The sequence below is a fragment of the Anomaloglossus baeobatrachus genome, chromosome 9 (assembly GCF_048569485.1).
Source record: "Anomaloglossus baeobatrachus isolate aAnoBae1 chromosome 9, aAnoBae1.hap1, whole genome shotgun sequence".
NCBI classification, from domain to species: domain Eukaryota; kingdom Metazoa; phylum Chordata; class Amphibia; order Anura; family Aromobatidae; genus Anomaloglossus; species Anomaloglossus baeobatrachus.
Window position 1 is genome coordinate 25,981,042 of NC_134361.1, and position 19,385 is coordinate 26,000,426.

The 19,385-nt window shown below is 46.3% G+C and overlaps 1 protein-coding gene across 1 annotated transcript in view; it reads right to left on the bottom strand.

Moving 5' to 3' along the window:
* LOC142251750 (uncharacterized) overlaps positions 1-19,385 on the bottom strand; it is a 127,505-nt gene that overhangs the window by 529 nt on the left and 107,591 nt on the right. The window lies entirely within an intron of this gene.

The following is a 19,385-nucleotide window of genomic DNA, read 5'->3' on the forward strand; positions in this document are numbered from 1 at the left end:
TACTGTATATATAAGAGCAAAGGCCACTCTGTAGAACATAAAAACATATTTTCTTATACTCACCTGTGAGGCGGTTGGGTCCGATGGGTGTCGCTGGTCTAGGTCCGGTGCCTCCTCTTTTCATTTCATGGCCGTCCTCCTTCTCAGCTCCGTGTGGATGATGTGTCCTACATCATCCACACAGAGGCCGCCATTGCACTCCTGCGCATGCGCACTTTGATCTACCCTACTGAGCGCAGATGAAAGTATTTTAGTGACCATGTGCGGGCGGTCGTTCACCTTTCCCAGTGTCTGCGCATTACAGTACATTGCTCTGCCCACAACAGGGCAGAGAAAAGTGCGCATGTGCAAGAGCACAACGGCAGCCTCTGTGTGGATTACCTAAGATGCTTCATCCACATGGAGCTGGGAAGGAGGACGGTGATGGAAGGAGGAGAAGAATAGGTGCCGGACTGAGGCCAGCGACACCCTTCAGACCCGACAGCGCCCCACAGGTGAGTATCATAAAAGATGTTTTTTACTTTATAAAGAGTGACCTGGGCACTTATATACAGTAATGTAGAATGCTGTATATAAGAGCTCACTGGTGGTGGCCGCAGCTTATTGGGGTCAAATCTTTAACATTTTCCCTTTAAGGAGATTTTCCCATGAATTCTATCCCTTTGAATATAATCTCTTAGGTTCCCTTTATGCAGATTTTCTCATGAATTCTGTCCCTTTGAATGTGATCTCTTAGGTTTCTCACTTGCAAAATCACTCTATGATCCAAACCAGAAAACCAGAAGTGTCTTTTTTTCTTCTAGTTGTCAATCTCCATGTATAGCATGGTCCATCATTGGTTTTAATGGACTTCTAAACTTTGTGTATAACCAATCCAAAGAATCCTAAACAGTTCATGCACTGTCACTCTTTCTCAAAATGAATGGTTCTTTATTGGTTTTATGAGAAAGTGACAATGCACTGTATGTACAACCCTGCGATTACATGGAATTACGAGCTGATCTACAAAAATTTACAAGCCAATGCTCCTTAGTAAAAATTGGCTAATATTCATTCCTTAGTCATGTTGCGAGGCTTATTAAATGGTGAACCAAAGATTTATAGGGTAGCTTCTAGAAAACGTATAAATAAGAACACAGCTTCTTTCATCCATGAGACCTAATTTGAATGCACTTGTCCCCGGGAGTCCTCCTGGACCTATAAAATCATGTATGAGACATTTCTCTCTCCACAAAAATAAACATTTCCCCTACAAGACCAAAATCAACATCTAGAGATCCTCTTGGATATACGAGGGCTATGAATATTATATTTCCTGGGTGTCTATCGTAAAACAATAAAGGGGGCTTTACACGCTACGATATCGTTAATGTTTGGTCGCCGGGGTCAAGTTGTTAGTGACGCACATCCGGCGTCATTAACGATATCGCAGCGTGTAATACTTACCAGCGACCTTAGGCGACCTCAAAAATGGTGAAAATCGTTCACTTATGGAGAGGTCGTCCCAAAGTCAAAAATCGGTAAGGGTTGTTTAGCGTCGTGGTTCATCGCTCATGCGGCAGCACACATCGCTATGTGTGACACCGCATGAGCGAGGAACGTCTCCTTACCTGCCGCCGGCCACAATGCGGAAGGAAGGAGGTGGGCGGGATGTTACGTCCTGCTCATCTCCGCCCCTCTGCATTGATTGGCCGGCCGCTGTGTGACGTTGCGGTGACGTTGCTGTGATGCCGAACGTCCCTCCCCCTTGAAGGAGGGATTGTTCGGCAGTCACAGCGACGCCGCCGACCAGGTAAGTATGTGTGACGCTGCGTAGCGATAATGTTCGCTACGGCAGCAATCACAAACAATCGCATGCGCGACGGGGGCGGGTACTTACACGCTCGCTATCGCTAGAAATTGCTAGCGATATCGCTAACGTGTAAAGCCCCCTTAATACTTTTGTCCCCGGTAGTCTAAAATAAAACAAGTAGTTGTTATTTAATGTATTCTCTTCCCCAAAGCTATGACCTGTCTACGTGTTCTACCCCACATGAAGCTGAACATGGTTAGCATGTCCCATACAATTTTCTTTTTTCCCCTGATCATACAGATCAGTGCAGATGAGGAGAACATCAGAGGTTTTCTCGCTATTTAATTTCTTCCACTAAGGCCTCTTTTACACATCAGCCTAAAAGACATGTTTTTCACTAACATGTTAAAGATGCATTTGGCCCTCCGTGTGCCGTGATTTTGGCACACGTGTGTTCTCCTAGCGATCAGGCACTCCTATGCTCACCTGTCCCCGCTGCTGCTCTCCGTGGTGCTGATGTCTCCAGCTCTGCTGTCTCCGGCCGCCGCTGTCTTCCCTCTGCTGTTACTTCCGGGTGGCAGTGCAGTGAATATTTATGAGCATAATGAGCCAGCCTGGAAGTAAGTGATAGCAGCGGCCGGAGACAGAATTGCTAGAGACAGGTGAGCATGAAAATCCCATTATTTCAAAGATACGTGTTTTCTCTGGTACAATTCACACGGATCACACCATAATGTGGTCCATGTGACATCAGTGACGCCAGAGAAAAACTAACTTGTTTCCGTGAGGAACACATGGACACACATGTGAGCTGCACGGAGATACGGTCACTGAGAAATCACTGATGTTTGCGCCGATCCATTGATTTTAATGGGTCTGCGTATGTCTGTGATTCTGGTACATGCAAAACAGCAACATATGTACCAGAATCACTGATGTGTGAAGGAAGGGGGCCTAAAATGGTTGGTTGTTCGTTACTCGAGCCGAACAATTGTTGATGTCGTCTCGAATGACGAGCATAATGGAAGTTAATGGGACTCTAGAGCATTTTTCCAGCAGAAATCACTAAAATGAGTGCAAACACCACTGAAGAAGAATAGGAACAGCATGAAGAAGATGCCTGGACGCATCTCTGACTCCCAGGTCGCTGCTGAAAAAAATGTTGTCAGGGTATTAGGCCACTTTTATGGAGTGGCAATAAAACATACAAAACTGAACACCTAAAATGGATTTCTCTGAAAAAAATGTTAAGAAACATGCTTTACTGGATAATGACTTGTATATAAGGCAAAATAAAAAAGAGAAAAAAAAAAACGCCTCTGCAACTTTAGGCTATGTGCACACGTAGGGATTTTGCACTTTCTCATTGCTTTCAATGTTGAAAAAATGATTCAAAAACACTGAAAGCACTGACATGCTCCTTATTTAAAAAACGCAGCTTTTTTCTATTTCAATCAGGAAAATAAAAAGGAATTGTGTGCATGAGATTTTGCAATTTTTTTCACATTTGTAAGGAATGGGACTCATAGACTCCAATTTTTTATAGGGCCTCAGGCAGCCCTCACTCATAATTATTAGAGGAACATCAAGCAGGCAATTCTACCCAAACGCTAGCTGCTCAGAATTAAAGAGGAAATTTTGCAAGTGGACTTTGTGATGGAGTAAGCACACTGGGTGTTATGTACTTGCATATCCTGACTGCTTGTCCTGTAAATGCTGCCATTTAGGCTTGTGGAGATTGAGGCTTTCACAACCTGATGGCGGCAGCCGTCTTAGGATGCTCAGTCCCTAGCCACCAATACATTTCCTAGTGTGCCATCCCTGCCTTACACCTGCACTTCTCCCATAACATCACCCTTGCCCGGACCAACACAGTTAGTTTGCATCAGCAGTATACTTATAGAAGGACTGTAAAGCAATATAACGGGATTATATGTCTCTAATCCAAAACTATCCCTCCTCCAGCAGCTATCCCTACACTAAATGCAGTTAGTAACGGAAATAATAGGGAAAAGAACAGATGTAGACTTGAAATGGATTTTTTGGTTTTAGGATGCAGCAGCCAGCTCTGTAAGGCTAGCATTACAATGAATGCAGCTAAGAGCGATATTATTAAATAGTAAATGATTTTTTTTAGGTATCAGCAGCACAGTCTGTAAGGGTACAATCACTGCCTACAGGCCTCCAATACACAATCCCTACTCCAGAAGCTTGCCCTACACTAAATTCAGTTAAGAGCGGTATTATTAGAGAATGCAATAGATTTATTTTGGGTAGCAGCACAGTCTGTAAGGCTACAATCACTGCCTACCTGCCTTTACACAATCCCTACTCCAAAAGCTTGCCCTACACTAAATGCAGAATTAGAATGGTATTATTAGATAATAGAATTTCTTTCAATTACCAATGAAAAGAACTGTTTATTTAATGTTGTACCATAAGGTACTGTCACACTATAAGACACTGTCCCTTCTCCAGCAATATCTCTCCCTAGTCCCTACACTATTTCCGGGTAGAGTGCGGCACATATGGCGTCTCTGGGTCTTCCCGATGATGCTATGCGGCCAACCAATCACAGTAATTTCAATATTAGGAGGCAATCCCAGCATGTTTACTGGTTGATAAAAAGCCAGGAAACATGCGGGGTGGGAACTCGATCATGGCATCCAAACAGCAAAATGCTCGATCAAGTACTGAGCACATTGAGCACACTAATGCTCGATCGGATACCGAAGCAGAGCCACTCACGTTCACTCATCAATAGATAAAATCCTCTATTTTATTGTTATAAGAAATTAATTAATACTTACTGAAAATATGCCCAGTATTCCTAGAATGAGGCCAGCCGCGGCAGCAGCTAGAGCGATAAGAATGACTGCCCAATTTGGAAGTCCTCCAGTGCCCGTGCCTATAAATCAAACATTGCTATAATGTTAAACAGCTTTACAACAACTTTAAATATAGGACATGTCTGTGGAAAAGAAGTCACGCTCATGAGCAAATTTATTGGCAACTAGCATTACTCCATCGATTGTAAAACTAGACTCTACGGGTTAAATATAAACCAAGCATTGGCCCTCAATGCCAAGCAGCAGCTGCAAAAGCAAAGAAATCAGGTGATAAAAAACAGAAGGTAGAAAAGGGTTTTACTAATATAAAGCTTAGCACACAATGGCTAAGTGAAAATAACCAGTATAGTTATGTGCACAACAGCAAAACATCATCCAATGTACAAAACATATAATCAAAACCGATTCAACTCAATCCAGAATATATGTTAAAAGATAAATGAACAAGATGCAAAATAATAAATATGTAATATACTCATTCTCTTTGCTTTTATCTGTATTAAATCTTTTACAACCACATTTTATCCAACAGGAGTAGACTTAAGGAGGTTGTCCGGTACTTTAATATTGATGGCCTAGAATTAGAATAGGCCATCAGTACCAAATCGATGAGATTACGACATTTTGTCTCTGCTCCCGATGCTGACAGTGGCTGGATGTGATGAGTTGTAGAGTTGCACAGCTTCATCAACCGCATTGTGGCCGTGACTGGATACTGCACATCCGCCTCTATTCCAATGAATTGGGCTGGATCTCCAGAAACCCACTGTGGCCACTATACACGTGACCAAGCTATGCTTTTCAGCTCAACAACTAAACAAGTCCTACCACGGCCGACACTTAAAACAAATGAGTGATAAAAATTCCATTTGTCAAACTGATCTGGTATTGATGACCTGTCATAAGGCTATCAATATAAAGCGCTGTCCAAGCCATTAAACCTTCTGCACACTTCACCTGGTCTTCCACAGGTAAAATAGTATAATGCATAGGTTTCTTTGCATCTTGTTAATATACTTTGTATATCCAATATGTTGTTTTTTATTTGTTTTGAATTTAGCTTTTGATCATATCCTTTGATACTTCCTGTTTTGTTTTTTTTTTAAAAAAAAAAAACAAAACTATTTTTTTCCTATGTATTTGCCTTTTTTACCTTATGGGGTGGTCCAGTGTAAACAAGTTATAACCTACCTGTTGTAACCTATCTACATGATAGGTGAAAACTTGACTTTTACCTGTATGTCTTACTCCTGTTTGGGTTTGCTATCCAAATAAAGCTTGTTGAAAGGTTACAAAGCAGCCAATCAGTAAGCTTTTCCTATGCGGGCCATCGCAGACATGTCAAGTATTACTATGTGGTTGGCTAGGAAAATCACTGGTAAAAAAAAATGCTGTGTGCTCCCGCCTAGAGATGAGCGAAACGGTCGCGGTTCGGCTCGAGGTCGGTTCGCCAAACGGAGGTCCCGTTCGAGTTCGGTTCGTCGAACGTTCGACGAACCGAACTCGAACTGCATAAGAAACAATGGCAGGCAATCACAAACACATAAAAACACCTAGAAAACACCCTCAAAGGTGTCCAAAAGGTGATAAACAACTCACAACACAACACAAACACATGGGAAAGTGACAAGGACAAATTCTCATGTGAAAACAAAACAGCGTTACAAGGAAAAAGAGGACGAGACACAGATATAGGCATGGCATGCCCTTCTAAAATCATGTAAAACACCGCAAGGTGACTCCAAGCGGAGTCTCCCTTTTTTCCAAAAATTGTGCCCCACACACACCCACCCCTTCAGTGGCAGCAGTTGTGCCCTAGTTGTACACTTCACAGCTAGATTTGCATCAAGCACATTCAAAAATACGCTATTCTTAACCGTCCCCAGGATGACACCGGGATAGGTAGCAAAGTCTTTGCTAAACCATGACTTGTTCATTTTGGCTTCTTTTAAAAACAATGTAAGCAAGGGTTACACCAAGCAGAGTCTCCCTTTTTTCCAAAAATTGGGCCCCACACACACCCACCCATTCAGTGGCAGCACTTGTGCCCTAGTTGTACACTTCACAGCTAGATTTGCATCAAGCACATTCAAAAATACGCCATACTTAACCGTCCCCAGGATGACACCGGGGTAGGTAGCAAAGTCTTTCCTGATCCCAGCTCTGTTCATCTTGGCTTCTTTTAAAAACAATGTAAGCAAGGGTTACTCCAAGCGGAGTCTCCCTTTTTTCCAAAAATTGGGCCCCACACACACCCACCCCTTCAGTGGCAGCAGTTGTGCCCCAGTTGTACACTTCACAGCTAGATTTGCATCAAGCACATTCAAAAATACGCTATTCTTAACCGTCCCCAGGATGACACCGGGGTAGGTAGCAAAGTCTTTCCTGATCCCAGCTCTGTTCATCTTGGCTTCTTTTAAAAACAATGTAAGCAAGGGTTACTCCAAGCGGAGTCTCCCTTTTTTCCAAAAATTGGGCCCCACACACACCCACCCCTTCAGTGGCAGCAGTTGTGCCCCAGTTGTACACTTCACAGCTAGATTTGCATCAAGCACATTCAAAAATACGCTATTCTTAACCGTACCCAGGATGACACCGGGGTAGGTAGCAAAGTCTTTGCTGAACCATGACTTGTTCATCTTGGCTTCTTTTAAAAACAATGTAAGCAAGGGTTACTCCAAGCGGAGTCTCCCTTTTTTCCAAAAATTGTGCCCCACACACACCCACCCCTTCAGTGGCAGCACTTGTGCCCTAGTTGTACACTTCACAGCTAAATTTGCATCAAGCACATTCCAAATCCACCAGCATTTACTCTCCCCAGGATAACACAGGGGTAGTAAATTCCTGGTGGATCCATGACTTGTTCATTTTGATGAACGTTAGTCTGTCCACATTGTCACTGGACAGACGCGTGCGCTTATCTGTCAGCACACACCCAGCAGCACTGAAGACACGTTCAGAGACAACACTGGCAGCTGGACACGATAAGATCTCCAAGGCGTAACTGGAGAGCTCTGGCCATTTTTCTAGATTTGAAGCCCAAAATGAGCAAGGCTCCATTTGCAAAGTCATGGCATCGATGTTCATTTGGAGATACTCCTGTATCATCCTCTCCAGCCGTTGACTATGTGTCAGACTTGTTGTCTCTGGTGGCCTTGCAAAGGAGGGTCTAAAAAAATTATGAAAAGATTCCATAAAATTGCTGTTACCAGCACCAGATACGGTGCTACTAGTACGGGTAGACTGTTGAAGATGACGAGACCGTCCCATGTTTGTCAAGTTACAACTGGGAGATTCACTCCCTGCACCTGCACGGTTGTTTGGTGGAAAAGCCGAGCTAAGATCGAGTAACAGCTTCTGCTGATACTCCTGCATACGTGCGTCCCTTTCTATGGCTGGAATTATGTCACAAAATTTGGACTTGTACCGGGGATCTAATAGTGTGGCAATCCAGTAGTCATCATCACTTCTAATTTTGACAATACGAGGGTCATGTTGGAGGTAGTGCAACAAGAAGGCACTCATGTGTCTTGCGCAGCCATGCGGACCAAGTCCACGCTGTGTTTGTGGCATAGAGGTGCTACCCGTTCTTTCTTCCTCTGACATCTCCCCCCAACCTCTTTCAACTGAAATTTGACCAAGGTCTCCCTCATCCGCTGAGTCTTCCATGTCCATGGACAGTTCGTCCTCCATTTCTTCATGTTCTCCTGCACCTTCCTCAACATTTCGCCTGCTACTATGCGCCCTTGTTGATCCCTGTCCCCAATGGTCCCATGCCTGCTGCGTTGGTGATGATGAACGTCTGGACCTTGGTGATGTTGTTGTCCCTTGCGCATATGAATCCTCCTGTAGTTCCTCCCCTTCCTGTTGTCCCACCCCCTGACTCCGAATAGTGTTTAGCGTGTGCTCCAGCATGTAAATGACTAGAATTGTCATGCTGATAATGGCATTGTCAGCGCTAAACATATATGTCGCCATGTCGAAACTGTGCAGAAGGGTGCATAGGTCCTTGATCTGAGACCACTCCATCAGGGTGATCTGCCCCACCTCTGCATCTCGTTGGCCCAGGCTATACGTCATGACGTATTGCACCAGGGCTCGGCGGTGCTGCCACAGTCACTGTAACATGTGGAGAGTCGAATTCCAGCGTGTCGGCACATCGCATTTCAGGCGATGAACCGGCAGACCGAAAGACTTCTGGAGCGATGCAAGTCGCTCAGCTGCGGCGCTTGAACGGCGGAAGTGAGCAGACAGTTTTCGTGCCCTGGTCAGAAGGCCATCTAGGCCGGGATAGTGTTTTAAAAATTGCTGGACAACAAGGTTCAACACGTGAGCCATACAAGGTACGTGTGTCACCTTGCCCAGGCGAAGGGCCGCACCCAGGTTTGCAGCATTGTCGCACACGGCCTTACCAGGCTGCAGGTTGAGTGGAGACAACCATTTATTAAACTCGGACCGCAGAGCTGACCACAACTCCTCAGCTGTGTGACTCTTATTCCCAAGACATGTCAAGCTAAAGACCGCCTGATGACGTTGCGCTCTGCTGCCAGCATAGTAATGAGGGGTGCGTGATTCCTTCTGCGCAGTGAGAACGCTGGTGGCCTGACCAGGCAGGCTTGGGGCGGAGGTGGAGGACCCAGATGAGGTGGAGGAGGCAGAAGCAGTGGCGGAACTTGGACAGACAGAGGATTGACACACAAGTCGTGGGGACGGCAAGACTTGTGCAGCAGACTCTTCACCATCTATCACCATAGTTACCCAGTGCCCAGTCAGCGACATGTAACGTCCCTGTCCATGCTTACTGGTCCAAGTATCGGTGGTGAAATGCACCCGTTCACACACAGAGTTTCTCAAGGAAGCGGTGATGTGTGCGACATGCTGGTGTAGCGCGGGCACACCTTTCTTAGAGAAGTAGTGGCGACTAGGCATCTGGTACTGGGGCACAGCGACAGATATAAGGTCTCTAAAATCCTGTGTGTCCACTAGGCGGAAAGGCAGCATTTCGGTAGCCAAGAGCTTACAGAGGGATAGAGTCAACCTCTTAGCTTTGTCATGGGTCGCAGGAAATGGCCTTTTATTTGACCACATCTGAGGGACAGAGATCTGGCTGCTGTGTGTAGACGGTGTTGAGTAGGGTGTCCCTGGAAAAATGCAGGTTTGTGAGGAAAGTGCAGGCGGAGACATGATGTTGCCTTCATCCAACGTTGGTGCTATCGATGTCTGAGAGAGCTGTACACACTCACTTGTTTTCCCTTCCAAACCAACTGACGACCTACCAAGCAAACTGCCTGTTGCGGTTACAGTGGTGGAAGTTGTGCGTGGAAAACCAGGTGTGACAGCTGTCCCCACAGTCCTAGAAGATGAAGAGCGCGCGGATGCACTGGAAGGGGCAGGCCGTGGATGGTTCGCTCCGCTAGGCCGCATTGCAGCACGGTGAGCTTCCCACCGGGACCTATGATATTTATTCATGTGACGATTCATGGAAGAAGTTGTCAAACTGCTGAGGTTTTGACCTCTACTAACAGAATCACGACAAATTTTACACATCACATAATTTGGGTGATCTTTTTCTATGTCAAAAAAGGACCAGGCTAGGCAAGGCTTAGAGGGCATGCGACCTGCTGAGCCCCCCCGACTAGTGCTCAGAGGCAGAGTGGTGGCTGATGATGCAGTTGTAGACGTGCTACCAGTGCTCCGACTTTGTCCAGGAAGGCGCAAGGTAACTTCGTTGTCGGTTGCATCCTCCTCCACCGCCTCTGTTGACCTCCTCGAGTGCCTGACTGGGGGTTGACAGTAGGTGGGATCTAGAACTTCATCATCAATTGTTGTGTTTGCACTCCCCTCCCCCTCAGACCGAGCCTCTTCTTGCCCTGACCGAATATTTAAGTTGTCATCCCAATCTGGTATCTGCGTCTCATCGTCATCAGTATGTTCCTCATTGTCTATAACCACAGGTGTTACAGTTTGTGACAAAAGGTCAACATTATGCTCAGAAACTTGGTCCTCACGGCCTGAATCAGAGTCACAAAGGTTCTGGGCATCACTGCAGACCATTTCCTGGTCTGTACTCACTGTAGCTTGGGAGCAGACTTCTGATTCCTAGGCTATAGTGTGACTGAACAGCTCTGCAGACTCAGCCATCTCAGTACCACCATACTGTGCAGGGCGGATGGAGACTTCAGAGCTGGGAGAATGCAAGTGTGATTGGGCTGACAACTCAGAGGACTGGTGTTTTTTGGATGCGGTACTTGAAGTGGCTGAGAGGGCACTTGTTGGACCACTTGAGATCCATTCAAGCATTTTCCTTTTTTGGCCATCATCTACCTTTGTTCCTGTTGTTCGTGTCCATTAGAAAGGGAGCACATCGGATTGTCCACGGTAAGTAGTAGACATCTTACTTTTGCTGGTAGATGGTCTATCTTCAGCAGATGATAATGGAGCTTTGCCACCTTCCCCACGGACAAACCCTTTTTTTCCTTTTCCACCACGCCTCTTCCCCTTTCCACCAGCATCTGTCATTTTGCCACTCATGTTGATTGCGACAAGATTGTGCACTGAAAATGTGGTAGTAAAAATTGAGAGGTGGTGTAGATTGCAGCGGTGGTCTAGCTTTATTAACAGCAGAATAATAAAGAATAAATATCCCTGACAATGCAACTACGGCCCTTAAACTGGCAGCATAAATTGCTAGTATAATGGCTTAGTTATAATGAGTTTGAGTTTGCAATGCAGGCAGACGTGCTGCAAATATCTTTGCACTAGTGGGACTATACAGAAGTCCAATAGCCACGTTTAGGATGCCACTAGGTTCACTCAGTGTTTGCTAGTATAATGGCTTAGTTATAATGAGTTTGAGTGTGCAATGCAGGCAGACGTGCTGCAAATATCTTTGCACTAGTGGGACTATACAGAAGTCCAATAGCCACGTTTAGGATGCCACTAGGTACACTCAGTGTTTGCTAGTATAATGGCTTAGTTATAATGAGTTTGAGTGTGCAATGCAGGCAGAGGTGCTGCAAATATCTGTGCACTAGTGGGACTATACAGAAGTCCAATAGCCACGTTTAGGATGCCACTAAGTTCACTCAGTGTTTGCTAGTATAATGGCTTAGTAACAATGAGTTGGAGTGTGCAAAGTCCAGGAGGGTACAGTGGCAGGGTTGTGGGTCTCTGGGTACAGGAAAGGAAGCCTGCCTTTCTATCCCTCCTAATGGGGAAATGCAGCGAGGAAATCCCTGACCTTAGCTACACAGACGCTGTCATCTTGTGTAGCTGTTAAACTCTGTTTTCAGGACCTGTCACCTATGGCTCTGACCCTGCCGGTACGAGCCCTTAAAAGGACTGATAGAAAGTGCTATCCCTAAGCTGTCCAGCGCTGTGTATGGAGCGTAATACAGCTGTATCGGCGATAGGAGCTGCGCCAGTGATGTCTGACACCAAGGACGCAGAAGGCAGATAATTGCGTGCTGGAGGAAAATGTCCGGTTTTATAATGCAGCGACATGTGACATGGACATCCTATCACACATGCTGTTGCTTCTCTTGCTAAAAGTCCACTTAGCTGTGTGTGTGTCTGGGATTGGCTGACATGCTGGCCCTCCCCACTACACGCGCGCGCTTAGGGAAGGAAGACAAGGGGAAAAAAAAAAAAATGGCGATCGCTATTATACATACAGCAGTGATCTGAATGCACTGTTCCCGCACACTATACACTGAAATGTCATAATAGTGTGAGTCACAGAGTGACTTACACTATTACAGGGGAAAGCCAGCTAGGAATTAGCTGTTTTTTTTGCTGCTAGAACCGTTCTCGAACGTATCTAGAACTATCGAGCTTTAGCAAAAAAGCTCGAGTTCTAGTTCGATCTAGAACAGCCCCCAAAATCACTCGAGCCGCGAACTGGAGAACCACGAACCGCGCTCAACTCTACTCCCGCCCTATTTTGAGGGAGGGTAAAATAACAGCTACATGCTGCAGCCCCCAAATGTGAGCTTTGCAATGGATGGATATCAAAATAGAGGGGGTCCTACAGCATTTTTTAAATACATTTTTTAAATGATTTTAAAATATTTTATGGTCCCCTCATTTTTTATAACCAACCAGGCAGTTGGGGGCTGGTATTATCAGGATGGGAGGAGCCATGGACATTGGCCCACCCAGCCTAAAAATACCAGCCCGCAGCTGCCTAGAACTGGCACATCACAGTAGATGTGCCAATCCTGGCGCCTAATCCGGTTCATCCCAATTGCCCTTGTGCATTCGCAATAGGGGCAATATAAGGGGTTGATGACAGCTGTGTTTTGTCAAAAAATAACAGCTGCTATCAAGGCCTGGATTAATAATGGGGAAGCATATATAAGACATCCCCATTATTAATCCTGTATGTGAAAAGTAATAAAACACATAAAGCTTAAAAAAATTCCTTTATATGGAATAAAAAACACACTCTTTCACTTCTTTATTAACTCCAAATACACTTTTGCAGATTTGACATAATCCATACGAAGTCCGACAATGATCTTCAGCTCTGCTAAATCTAAAGGGTGAAGAGAGGGAAAACATGTCCATTCTCTGCATGCTTTGGGAATTACTGACAGCCGAGTGGGGACCTGGCTGTGAGCAGGTGTTGTTACACCCGGTGTAGCGCTGGCATCCCTGCACTCCTTGCTCCTGAACACTTCGCTCCTGAAGCTGTGGTACATTACCAGACTCTCATCTGATGCCTTCAGATGCCCTTGAAGGTGTCGTGTTTGGGTGGAATGCTCCAATCTGAATCCAAACTCTTTGTTCCAGAACCTGTAGGAGATACGCCTTTTTAGAAGATCCGCTTCCTTGAGGTCCCAAAACTGCATTGTCTGTCTCGGTCTGCCTTGGATATGTGCTCTTAAGTTTTCTCTCAACTGGAAATCCAGTGACATGCCCCGTTGGGTCCTGTTATGCCACGAGAACTGCCTGGTTTGTGCCCTTCCATGCCGGATTCCTGTGATTTCAGCTTGCCAGCATGTCCTGCTTCCCTCCTGTCTGCTGGCTACCATTGACTTAGAGCAGAGAGGCCCTTAATCAGGCCTAAAGAAGAGGGGGTGTAAGGTGGGTGTACTGTAGCACTGGTGTCCCCGCACCCCTTGCTCTCCTCCCAACAAGAACGCGAACTTGCTCACTGCCACGGCCGGCTTTCTCCACACTACCTGGTGACTCTGCGGTGCTCCATGTGGGTGCCTCCTACTTCCACCTCTCGAGGCCTCTGCACGTGGCACAGGTCCTTCGGGAGTGCTCGTAGGGTGTGCGTGTGCACCACTGCAATTCCCTTAAAGGGTCAGCGCATCACTCCCAGGAAGTACATCTCAGCCTATCGCTGAGAGGCACTGGGTACTTAAGGCACTCCCACTAGGGGATGGGCTTGATTAATGCCCTAGTTCAGTTAGTGTTCTGTGCTCTATCCAGTAAGTTGCCAGGTCCCTGTCTGTCCTGTCCATCCTGTCCTTCCTGTACCTGTTCCCAGCCCCTCCTGTTGGCACCTGGTTCCAGTCCTGTCCTGCCAGTACTTGGTTCCAGCTCATCCTTTCCTGTTGGCACCTGGTTCCAGTCCTGTCCTGCCTATACCTGGCTCGAGACTGTCTTCCCCTTTTGGCACCCTGTTCCAGCCAGTCCTGTTCTGGCAGTACCTGGTTCCAGTCCTCTCCTGCCCTTTTTACATCTGGTTATAGTCTTGTCCTGCTTGTACCTGCTACCAGTCTGTCCTGTCCTGTTGGTACCTGCTACCTGTCTGTTCTGCCCAGTTGGTACTTTTGACTGTGTCTATCCTGGCCGTGCCACCTTCCTTAGCCACTATGGTGGTCCCAGATTTGCTAGTGACTCTGCCTGTCTGTCCTGGTCGTACCATCTGCCTCAGCCTCTTCAGTGGTCTCAGCCTTGCTGGTGATCCTGCCTGTCTGTTCTGGCCATGCTGTCTGCCTTGCGGTGGGTGTGTACACAAGCCCCTCCCACTAAATGGTAGGCCTGGGGTCCGATGTGGTCCAGTGGGTCCATTTTAGCTAGGAGCTGTACCATCTTTGTTGGCGAGCATTACACCCGGTTTCCCAGGATGTCAGTGAGGACACCTGTTCACTGGCGGGTCCCCCTCAGCTGTCAATGCTTTCAGAGCCTGCAGAGAGTGGACATGCTTTCCCTCTCTATAGCCTCTGGATGTAGTAGAGCTGAGGATCGTCATGGGACTTTGAAAGGATTACATCGCATCTGCAAGGGTGTTTTGAGAGTAAAAAAAAAATGGGTGAAAGAGGGTGTGTGTATTTTATTTCAAATAAAGGATTTTTTGTTGTTTGTGTTTTATTGCTTTTCACTTATAGGATTAGTAATAGGTGTATTTCATAGATACCTCCCATTAGTAATCCAAGGCTTGATGACAGCTGTCTTTTCTCGACAAATCACAGCTGTTATTAACCCTTTATATTACCCCAATTGCCAAGGCACCAGGACAGTCTAAACGAGCAGGGTAATGAGCCAGGAATGGCACATCAAATGCAAAGTGGCAATTCTGAGCAGCTGCAGGCTAGTATTTTTAGGCTGGGGGGCAATATCCAAGGTTCTTCCACTCCTGATGATACCAGCCCCCACGTTTATGCTTTACCATGGCTGGTTATCAAAACTGGGGGGGAAGGGGGCTACGCCTTTAGTAAAAGTATTTTTTTAATTTATTTAATTTTTTAAATACTGTAGGATGCCCACTATTTTGATACCCAGCCATTGTAAAGCTCACAAGTGGGGGCTCCAGCATGTAACTGTTTTTTTTACCGGCACTGGCTATCAAAATAGGGCTGGAGCACAAGTCATTTTTTTAATTTTTTTTTCTTTTTACACTACCATACAGCAAACTGACTAACTGACTGCAACCATTCAAAGATGTGGACACAGGTAAGAGGCGTGTATAGCAGTCTGCAACCAATCACACACACTGGCAAAGAAGGTGGAAGAAGGAAGCAGTGAATATTGATGAACCTTAATAAGCGGGCCCAGAAAATAGTTTGACTGCAGTGTAATCCTCCAGGAGAGACAATATGTATAACTATCCTGCTCTTACTACCATTTAATTTCCATTTGTAGACCCCTAGAAATTACAACAGCCATTTTACAGGCCAGAATTTCTCGTCCAAATTGACTAGTGTGGGGATCGTTGTCCAGTGTCAAGTTTCGAGTCAACTTTGCCTACCAGTCCTTGCTGGTTCAGTGAACCCATATATCCACTGGTTTGCTCATCACTATTATGTTATAGCACCTATTGTTCAACCCAACCAAGATCGGGCATAAAGTATTCACTGAGGCATATATTTTGAATGCTCTGCATTATTATCTACTCAGTAACAAAACCTTGGTAACAACAACCATAAAAATTAGTACTAAATAAAAAAGCAACATAGGTGAAAAAAGACATAAAACCTTTGAAACCTGAACATTCCTGATGTTCTTGGTTGAATATTCTGATCAAACTGCATAAAGCCCACAAGCATCTCACGGCAAACTTCTGCCAACAAACGCCGTAGTGACAGTGCACCAGCAGGGCAGGTGACCTGGTGCCTCACAACAACCATGCTGCAAGGCTGAGCCCCAAAGACTTCAGGCCACACTGACCCACTGACACAAGCCAACCACAAAAATGGCTCCGCACAGAAGAACTGCCCTGTGATTGGAGGTGGACAACCCATCTTTCACAACCTCCCAGTCTGTGAACTGAGCAAAAAGGCATGGATTAAATATTTTACTTACTGATGACCGAAGTGGCAGTAGTAGTTGGAGCTAAAGAAGTTGTTGAAACTGCAGCAGTTGTTGTAGCTGCAGTAGTAGCTAGAGATGGAGTAGTAGTTGGAGTTCCAGTAGCAGTTGGAGCTGCAGTAGTAGTTGGAGCAACAGTAGTAGTTGGAGCTGGAGTAGTGGTTGGAGCTGCAGTGGTCGTTGGAGCTGTAGTAGAAGTTGGAGCTGCAGTTGTTGTTGGAGCGGCTGTAGTAGTAGGAGCTGTAGTAGTTGAGGGAACTGCAGTAGTTGTTGGAAATGCAGTAGTTGTTGAAGATGGAGTAGTGGATGGAGCTGCAGCAGTAGTTGTAGTGGCAGTAGTTGTTAGAGCAACAGTAGTAGTTGGAGCTGGAGTGGTTGTTGGAGCAACAGTAGTAGTTGGACCTACAGGAGTTGTTGGAGCTGCAGTCGTAGTAGGAGTTGCAGTAGTAGTTAGAGCTGCAGTTGTTGTTGTTGGAGCTGCAGTTGTTGTTGGACCTGCAGTGGTAATTGGAACTGCAGTAGTTGTTTGAGCTGCAGTAGTAGTTGGAGCTGCAGAAGTAATTGGAGCTGCAGTAGTAGTTGGAGCTACACTTGTTGTTGGGGCTACAGTAGTTGTTGGAGCTGCAGATGTTGATGGAGCTGCAGTAGTAGTTGGAGCTGCAATTGTTGTTGGAGCTGCAGTTGTTGTTGGAGCTCCAGTGGTAGTTGGAGATGCGGTAGTAGTTGGAGCTGCAGTTGTTGTTGGAGCTACAGTTGTTGTTGGAACTGCAGTTGTTGGAGCTGCAGTTGTTGTTGGAGCTGAAGAAGTTGTTGGAGCTTCAGTGGTGGATGGAGCTGCAGTAGTTGTTGAAGCTACAGTGGCAGTTGGAGCTATAGTTGTTGTTGGAGCTGCAGTAGTTGTTGGAGCTGCAGTGGTAGTTGGAGCTGCAGTAGAAGTTGGAGCTGCAGTGGTAGTTGGATTTGCAGTAGTTATTGGAGCTGCAGTGATAGATGGAGATGCAGTAGTAGTTGAAGCTGCAGTTGTTGTTGGAGCTGCAGCTGTTGTTGGAGCTGCAGTGGTAGTTGGAGCTGCAGTGGTAGTTGGATCTGCAGTTGTTGTTGGAGCTGCAGTCCTTGTTGGAGCTGCAGTTGTTGTTGGAACTGCAGTTGTAGTTGGAGCTGCAGTAAATATTGGAACTGCACTGGTAGTTTGAGCTGCAGTAGTTGTTGGAGCTGCAGTGGTAGTTTGACCTGCAGTTGTTGTTGGAGCTGCAGTTGTTGTTGTTGTTGGAGCTAAAGTGGTAGTTTGACCTGCAGTTGTTGTTGGAGCTGCAGTTGTTGTTGTTGGAGCTGCAGTTGTTGTTGGAGCTGCAGTGGTAGTTGGAGCTACAGTAGATGTTGGAGCTGCTGTAGTAGTTGGAGCTGCAGTAGTAGTTGGAGCTGCAGTTGTTGGAGCTGCAGTTGTTGTTGGAGCTGCAGTAGTTGTAGCTGCTGTAGTTGTTGGAGCTGCTGTTGGAGCTGCAGTAGTAGTTGGAGCTGCAGTAGTAGTTGGAGCTGCAGTTGTTGGAGCTGCAGTTGTTGTTTGAGCTGCAGAAGTTGTTGGAGCTGCAGTAGTTGTTGGAGCTGCAGTGGTAGTTGGAGATGCAGTAGTTGTTGGAGCTGCTGTAGTAGTTGGAGCTGCAGTAGTAGTTGGAGCTGCAGTTGTTGTTGGAGCTGCAGTTATTGTTGGAGCTGCAGTGGTAGTTGGAGCTGCAGTAGTAGTTGGAGCTGCAGTAGTAGTTGGAGCTGCAGTTGTTGTTGGAGCTGCAGTGGAAGTTGGAGCTGCAGTAGTAGTTGGAGCTGCAGTTGTTGTTGGAGCTGCAGTAGTAGTTGGAGCTGCAGTAGTTATTGGAGCTGCTGTAGTAGTTGGAGCTGCAGTAGTAGTTGGAGCTGAAGTTGTTGTTGGAGCTGCAGTAGTTGTTGAAGCTGTAGTAGTTGTTGGAGCTGCAGTGGTAGTTGGAGCTGCAGTAGTTGTTGGAGCTGCTGTAGTAGTTGGAGCTGCAGTAGTAGTTGCAGCTGCAGTTGTTGTTTGAGCTGCAGTTGTTAGAGTTGCAGTTGTTGTTGGAACTTCAGTGGTAGTTGGAGCTGCAGTAGTTGTTGGAGCTGCAGTGGTAGTTGGAGCTACAGTAGATGTTGGAGCTGCTGTAGTAGTTGGAGCTGCAGTTGTTGTTGGAGCTGCAGTGGTAGTTGGAGCTGCAGTGGTAGTTGGAGCTGCAGTAGTAGTTGTAGCTGCAGTTGTTGTTGGAGCTGCAGTAGTTGTTGGAGCTGCAGTGGTAGTTGGAGCTACAGTAGATATTGGAGCTGCTGTAGTAGTTGGAGCTGCAGTAGTAGTTGGAGCTGCAGTTGTTGGAGCTGCAGTTGTTGTTGGAGCTGCAGTAGTTGTAGCTGCTGTAGTTGTTGGAGCTGCTGTTGGAGCTGCAGTAGTAGTTGGAGCTGCAGTAGTAGTTGGAGCTGAAGTTGTTGGAGCTGCAGTTGTTGTTTGAGCTGCAGAAGTTGTTGGAGCTGCAGTAGTTGTTGGAGCTGCAGTGGTAGTTGGAGATGCAGTAGTTGTTGGAGCTTCTGTGATAGTTGGAGCTGCAGTAGTAGTTGGAGCTGCAGTTGTTGTTGGAGCTGCAGTTGTTGTTGGAGCTGCAGTGGTAGTTGGAGCTGCAGTAGTAGTTGGAGCTGCAGTAGTAGTTGGAGCTGCAGTTGTTGTTGGAGCTGCAGTGGAAGTTGGAGCAGCAGTAGTAGTTGGAGCTGCAGTTGTTGTTGGAGCTGCAGTTGTTGTTGGAGCTGAAGTAGTAGTTGGAGCTGCAGTAGTTATTGGAGCTGCTGTAGTAGTTGGAGCTGCAATAGTAGTTGGAGCTGAAGTTGTTGTTGGAGCTGCAGTAGTTGTTGAAGCTGTAGTAGTTGTTGGAGCTGCAGTGGTAGTTGGAGCTGCAGTAGTTGTTGGAGCTGCTGTAGTAGTTGGAGCTGCAGTAGTA